General features: G+C 48.5%; 14 non-coding genes and 2 pseudogenes across 14 annotated transcripts; all 16 read left to right on the top strand.

Moving 5' to 3' along the window:
* The window catches only part of LOC128465624 (uncharacterized), a 109-nt pseudogene extending 54 nt beyond the window's left edge, over positions 1–55 (top strand).
* A 218-nt stretch (positions 56–273) lies between these two features.
* Positions 274–392, top strand: LOC128464247 (5S ribosomal RNA). The gene has a single exon (XR_008344093.1). It is a non-coding gene; the product is annotated as a 5S ribosomal RNA (ribosomal RNA).
* Positions 393–611: 219 nt separating this feature from the next.
* LOC128466467 (5S ribosomal RNA) lies at positions 612–730 on the top strand. Its single transcript, XR_008345428.1, has one exon. It is a non-coding gene; the product is annotated as a 5S ribosomal RNA (ribosomal RNA).
* Positions 731–913: 183 nt separating this feature from the next.
* LOC128462911 (5S ribosomal RNA) lies at positions 914–1032 on the top strand. The gene has a single exon (XR_008342834.1). It is a non-coding gene; the product is annotated as a 5S ribosomal RNA (ribosomal RNA).
* Positions 1033–1218: 186 nt separating this feature from the next.
* LOC128462692 (5S ribosomal RNA) lies at positions 1219–1337 on the top strand. Its single transcript, XR_008342627.1, has one exon. It is a non-coding gene; the product is annotated as a 5S ribosomal RNA (ribosomal RNA).
* A 257-nt stretch (positions 1338–1594) lies between these two features.
* LOC128464749 (5S ribosomal RNA) lies at positions 1595–1713 on the top strand. The gene has a single exon (XR_008344565.1). It is a non-coding gene; the product is annotated as a 5S ribosomal RNA (ribosomal RNA).
* Positions 1714–1902: 189 nt separating this feature from the next.
* LOC128465258 (5S ribosomal RNA) lies at positions 1903–2021 on the top strand. The gene has a single exon (XR_008345046.1). It is a non-coding gene; the product is annotated as a 5S ribosomal RNA (ribosomal RNA).
* Positions 2022–2236: 215 nt separating this feature from the next.
* LOC128462781 (5S ribosomal RNA) lies at positions 2237–2355 on the top strand. Its single transcript, XR_008342711.1, has one exon. It is a non-coding gene; the product is annotated as a 5S ribosomal RNA (ribosomal RNA).
* Positions 2356–2546: 191 nt separating this feature from the next.
* Positions 2547–2665, top strand: LOC128465257 (5S ribosomal RNA). The gene has a single exon (XR_008345045.1). It is a non-coding gene; the product is annotated as a 5S ribosomal RNA (ribosomal RNA).
* Positions 2666–2853: 188 nt separating this feature from the next.
* Positions 2854–2972, top strand: LOC128463110 (5S ribosomal RNA). Its single transcript, XR_008343022.1, has one exon. It is a non-coding gene; the product is annotated as a 5S ribosomal RNA (ribosomal RNA).
* Positions 2973–3163: 191 nt separating this feature from the next.
* On the top strand, positions 3164–3282 carry LOC128464848 (5S ribosomal RNA). Its single transcript, XR_008344658.1, has one exon. It is a non-coding gene; the product is annotated as a 5S ribosomal RNA (ribosomal RNA).
* A 296-nt stretch (positions 3283–3578) lies between these two features.
* LOC128465623 (uncharacterized) lies at positions 3579–3687 on the top strand (annotated as a pseudogene).
* Positions 3688–3896: 209 nt separating this feature from the next.
* Positions 3897–4015, top strand: LOC128464245 (5S ribosomal RNA). The gene has a single exon (XR_008344091.1). It is a non-coding gene; the product is annotated as a 5S ribosomal RNA (ribosomal RNA).
* Positions 4016–4231: 216 nt separating this feature from the next.
* Positions 4232–4350, top strand: LOC128466456 (5S ribosomal RNA). Its single transcript, XR_008345427.1, has one exon. It is a non-coding gene; the product is annotated as a 5S ribosomal RNA (ribosomal RNA).
* A 183-nt stretch (positions 4351–4533) lies between these two features.
* LOC128463322 (5S ribosomal RNA) lies at positions 4534–4652 on the top strand. Its single transcript, XR_008343224.1, has one exon. It is a non-coding gene; the product is annotated as a 5S ribosomal RNA (ribosomal RNA).
* Positions 4653–4838: 186 nt separating this feature from the next.
* On the top strand, positions 4839–4957 carry LOC128462813 (5S ribosomal RNA). Its single transcript, XR_008342741.1, has one exon. It is a non-coding gene; the product is annotated as a 5S ribosomal RNA (ribosomal RNA).
* The last annotated feature ends 43 nt before the right edge of the window (positions 4958–5000 follow it).

Here is a 5000-nt window from a genome sequence, read left to right as displayed (position 1 = left end):
GGCCTGGTTAGTACCTGGATGGGAGACCGCCTGGGAATACCAGGTGTTGTAGGCTTTTAATTTTTTCTCACAGTCCGGGGAGAGCTTTTTGCCATGTGTTTCTTGCTCATCATCAAAGCTTTAAACCCTTATTTGAACCTTCTCACCTTCTCTGTCCTGTCCCAGGGCTTATAATTATTTCTGTCTGACGACAAGCAGCAGCAGCAGCAGCAGCAGCAGCAGCAGCAGCAGCAGCAGCAGAAGAATAAGAGAAGTAAAATAAAAAACTTTCACACCTGCGGCCATACCACCCGGAAAGCGCCCGATCTCGTCTGATCTCGGAAGCTAAGCAGGGTTGGGCCTGGTTAGTACCAGGATGGGAGACCGCCTGGGAATACCAGGTGTTGTAAGCTTTTTCTTTTCTCACAGTCCGGGGAGAGCTTTTTGCCATGTGTTTCTTGCTCATCATCAAAGCTTTAAACCCTTATTTGAACCTTCTCACCTTCTCTGTCCTGTCCCAGGGCTTATAATTCTTTCTGTGTGACGACAAGCAGCAGCAGCAGCAGCAGCAGCAGCAGCAGCAGCAGCAGCAGCAGCAACAGAATAAGAGAAGTAAAATAAAAAACTTTCACACCTGCGGCCATACCACCCTGAAAGCGCCCGATCTCGTCTGATCTCGGAAGCTAAGCAGGGTTGGGCCTGGTTAGTACCTGGATGGGAGACCGCCTGGGAATACCAGGTGTTGTAGGCTTTTTCTTTTCTCACAGTCCGGGGAGAGCTTTTTGCCATGTGTTTCTTGCTCATCATCAAAGCTTTAAACCCTTATTTGAACCTTCTCACCTTCTCTGTCCTGTCCCAGGGCTTATAATTCTTTCTGTCTGACGACAAGCAGCAGCAGCAACAGAATAAGAGATGTAAAATAAAAAACTTTCACACCTGCGGCCATACCACCCTGAAAGCGCCCGATCTCGTCTGATCTCGGAAGCTAAGCAGGGTTGGGCCTGGTTAGTACTTGGATGGGAGACCGCCTGGGAATACCAGGTGTTGTAGGCTTTTAATTTTTTCTCACAGTCCGGGGAGAGCTTTTTGCCATGTTTCTTGCTCATCATCAAAGCTTTAAACCCTTATTTGAACCTTCTCACCTTCTCTGTCCTGTCCCAGGGCTTATAATTCTTTCAATCTGACGACAAGCAGCAGCAGCAGCAACAGAATAAGAGAAGTAAAATAAAACACTTTCACACCTGCGGCCATGCCACCCTGAAAGCGCCCGATCTCGTCTGATCTCGGAAGCTAAGCAGGGTTGGGCCTGGTTAGTACCTGGATGGGAGACCGCCTGGGAATACCAGGTGTTGTAGGCTTTTAATTTTTTCTCACAGTCCGGGGAGAGCTTTTTGCCATGTGTTTCTTGCTCATCATCAAAGCTTTAAACCCTTATTTGAACCTTCTCACCTTCTCTGTCCTGTCCCAGGGCTTATAATTATTTCTGTCTGACGACAAGCAGCAGCAGCAGCAGCAGCAGCAGCAGCAGCAGCAGCAGCAGCAGCAGCAGCAGCAGCAGCAGCAGCAGCAGCAGCAGCAGCAGCAGAATAAGAGAAGTAAAATAAAAAACTTTCACACCTGCGGCCATACCACCCTGAAAGCGCCCGATCTCGTCTGATCTCGGAAGCTAAGCAGGGTTGGGACTGGTTAGTACCAGGATGGGAGACCGCCTGGGAATACCAGGTGTTGTAAGCTTTTTCTTTTCTCACAGTCCGGGGAGAGCTTTTTGCCATGTGTTTCTTGCTCATCATCAAAGCTTTAAACCCTTATTTGAACCTTCTCACCTTCTCTGTCCTGTCCCAGGGCTAATAATTCTTTCTGTCTGACGACAAGCAGCAGCAGCAGCAGCAACAGAATAAGAGAAGTAAGATAAAAAACTTTCACACCTGCGGCCATACCACCCTGAAAGTGCCCAATCTTGTCTGATCTCGGAAGCTAAGCAGGGTTGGGCCTGGTTAGTACCTGGATGGGAGACCGCCTGGGAATACCAGGTGTTGTAGGCTTTTAATTTTTTCTCACAGTCCGGGCAGAGCTTTTTGCCATGTGTTTCTTGCTCATCATCAAAGCTTTAAACCCTTATTTGAACCTTCTCACCTTCTCTGTCCTGTCCCAGGGCTTATAATTCTTTCTGTGTGACGACAAGCAGCAGCAGCAGCAGCAGCAGCAGCAGCAGCAGCAGCAGCAACAGAATAAGAGAAGTAAAATAAAAAACTTTCACACCTGCGGCCATACTACCCTGAAAGCGCCCGATCTCGTCTGATCTCGGAAGCTAAGCAGGGTTGGGCCTGGTTAGTACCTGGATGGGAGACCGCCTGGGAATACCAGGTGTTGTAGGCTTTTAATTTTTTCTCACAGTCCGGGGAGAGCTTTTTGCCATGTGTTTCTTGCTCATCATCAAAGCTTTAAACCCTTATTTGAACCTTCTCACCTTCTCTGTCCTGTCCCAGGGCTAATAATTCTTTCTGTCTGACGACAAGCAGCAGCAGCAGCAGCAACAGAATAAGAGAAGTAAAATAAAAAACTTTCACACCTGCGGCCATACCACCCTGAAAGTGCCCAATCTTGTCTGATCTCGGAAGCTAAGCAGGGTTGGGCCTGGTTAGTACCTGGATGGGAGACCGCCTGGGAATACCAGGTGTTGTAGGCTTTTAATTTTTTCTCACAGTCCGGGGAGAGCTTTTTGCCATGTGTTTCTTGCTCATCATCAAAGCTTTAAACCCTTATTTGAACCTTCTCACCTTCTCTGTCCTGTCCCAGGGCTTATAATTCTTTCTGTCTGACGACAAGCAGCAGCAGCAGCAACAGAATAAGAGAAGTAAAATAAAACACTTTCACACCTGCGGCCATACCACCCTGAAAGCGCACGATCTCGTCTGATCTCGGAAGCTAAGCAGGGTTGGGCCTGGTTAGTACTTGGATGGGAGACCGCCTGGGAATACCAGGTGTTGTAGGCTTTTAATTTTTTCTCACAGTCCGGGGAGAGCTTTTTGCCATGTGTTTCTTGCTCATCATCAAAGCTTTAAACCCTTATTTGAACCTTCTCACCTTCTCTGTCCTGTCCCAGGGCTAATAATTCTTTCTGTCTGACGACAAGCAGCAGCAGCAGCAGCAACAGAATAAGAGAAGTAAAATAAAAAACTTTCACACCTGCGGCCATACCACCCTGAAAGCGCCCAATCTTGTCTGATCTCGGAAGCTAAGCAGGGTTGGGCCTGGTTAGTACCTGGATGGGAGACCGCCTGGGAATACCAGGTGTTGTAGGCTTTTAATTTTTTCTCACAGTCCGGGGAGAGCTTTTTGCCATGTGTTTCTTGCTCATCATCAAAGCTTTAAACCCTTATTTGAACCTTCTCACCTTCTCTGTCCTGTCCCAGTGCTTATAATTCTTTCTGTGTGACGACAAGCAGCAGCAGCAGCAGCAGCAGCAGCAGCAGCAGCAGCAGCAGCAGCAGCAGCAGCAGCAGCAGCAGCAGCAGCAGCAGCAGCAGCAGCAGCAGCAGCAGCAGCAGCAGCAGCAGCAGCAGCAGCAGAATAAGAGAAGTAAATTAAAAAACTTTCACACCTGCGGCCATACCACCCTGAAAGCGCCCGATCTCGGAAGCTAAGCAGGGTTGGGCCTGGTTAGTACCTGGATGGGAGACCGCCTGGGAATACCAGGTGTTGTAGGCTTTTAATTTTTTCTCACAGTCCGGGGAGAGCTTTTTGCCATGTGTTTCTTGCTCATCATCAAAGCTTTAAACCCTTATTTGAACCTTCTCACCTTCTCTGTCCTGTCCCAGGGCTTATAATTATTTCTGTCTGACGACAAGCAGCAGCAGCAGCAGCAGCAGCAGCAGCAGCAGCAGAAGAATAAGAGAAGTAAAATAAAAAACTTTCACACCTGCGGCCATACCACCCGGAAAGCGCCCGATCTCGTCTGATCTCGGAAGCTAAGCAGGGTTGGGCCTGGTTAGTACCAGGATGGGAGACCGCCTGGGAATACCAGGTGTTGTAAGCTTTTTCTTTTCTCACAGTCCGGGGAGAGCTTTTTGCCATGTGTTTCTTGCTCATCATCAAAGCTTTAAACCCTTATTTGAACCTTCTCACCTTCTCTGTCCTGTCCCAGGGCTTATAATTCTTTCTGTGTGACGACAAGCAGCAGCAGCAGCAGCAGCAGCAGCAGCAGCAGCAGCAGCAGCAACAGAATAAGAGAAGTAAAATAAAAAACTTTCACACCTGCGGCCATACCACCCTGAAAGCGCCCGATCTCGTCTGATCTCGGAAGCTAAGCAGGGTTGGGCCTGGTTAGTACCTGGATGGGAGACCGCCTGGGAATACCAGGTGTTGTAGGCTTTTTCTTTTCTCACAGTCCGGGGAGAGCTTTTTGCCATGTGTTTCTTGCTCATCATCAAAGCTTTAAACCCTTATTTGAACCTTCTCACCTTCTCTGTCCTGTCCCAGGGCTTATAATTCTTTCTGTCTGACGACAAGCAGCAGCAGCAACAGAATAAGAGATGTAAAATAAAAAACTTTCACACCTGCGGCCATACCACCCTGAAAGCGCCCGTTCTCGTCTGATCTCGGAAGCTAAGCAGGGTTGGGCCTGGTTAGTACTTGGATGGGAGACCGCCTGGGAATACCAGGTGTTGTAGGCTTTTAATTTTTTCTCACAGTCCGGGGAGAGCTTTTTGCCATGTTTCTTGCTCATCATCAAAGCTTTAAACCCTTATTTGAACCTTCTCACCTTCTCTGTCCTGTCCCAGGGCTTATAATTCTTTCAATCTGACGACAAGCAGCAGCAGCAGCAACAGAATAAGAGAAGTAAAATAAAACACTTTCACACCTGCAGCCATGCCACCCTGAAAGCGCCCGATCTCGTCTGATCTCGGAAGCTAAGCAGGGTTGGGCCTGGTTAGTACCTGGATGGGAGACCGCCTGGGAATACCAGGTGTTGTAGGCTTTTAATTTTTTCTCACAGTCCGGGGAGAGCTTTTTGCCATGTG

This window comes from Spea bombifrons, chromosome 9 (genome assembly GCF_027358695.1).
Source record: "Spea bombifrons isolate aSpeBom1 chromosome 9, aSpeBom1.2.pri, whole genome shotgun sequence".
NCBI classification, from domain to species: domain Eukaryota; kingdom Metazoa; phylum Chordata; class Amphibia; order Anura; family Pelobatidae; genus Spea; species Spea bombifrons.
The sequence above is the reverse complement of the archived record's forward strand: the minus strand, read 5'-3'. Positions and strand labels throughout refer to the sequence as shown.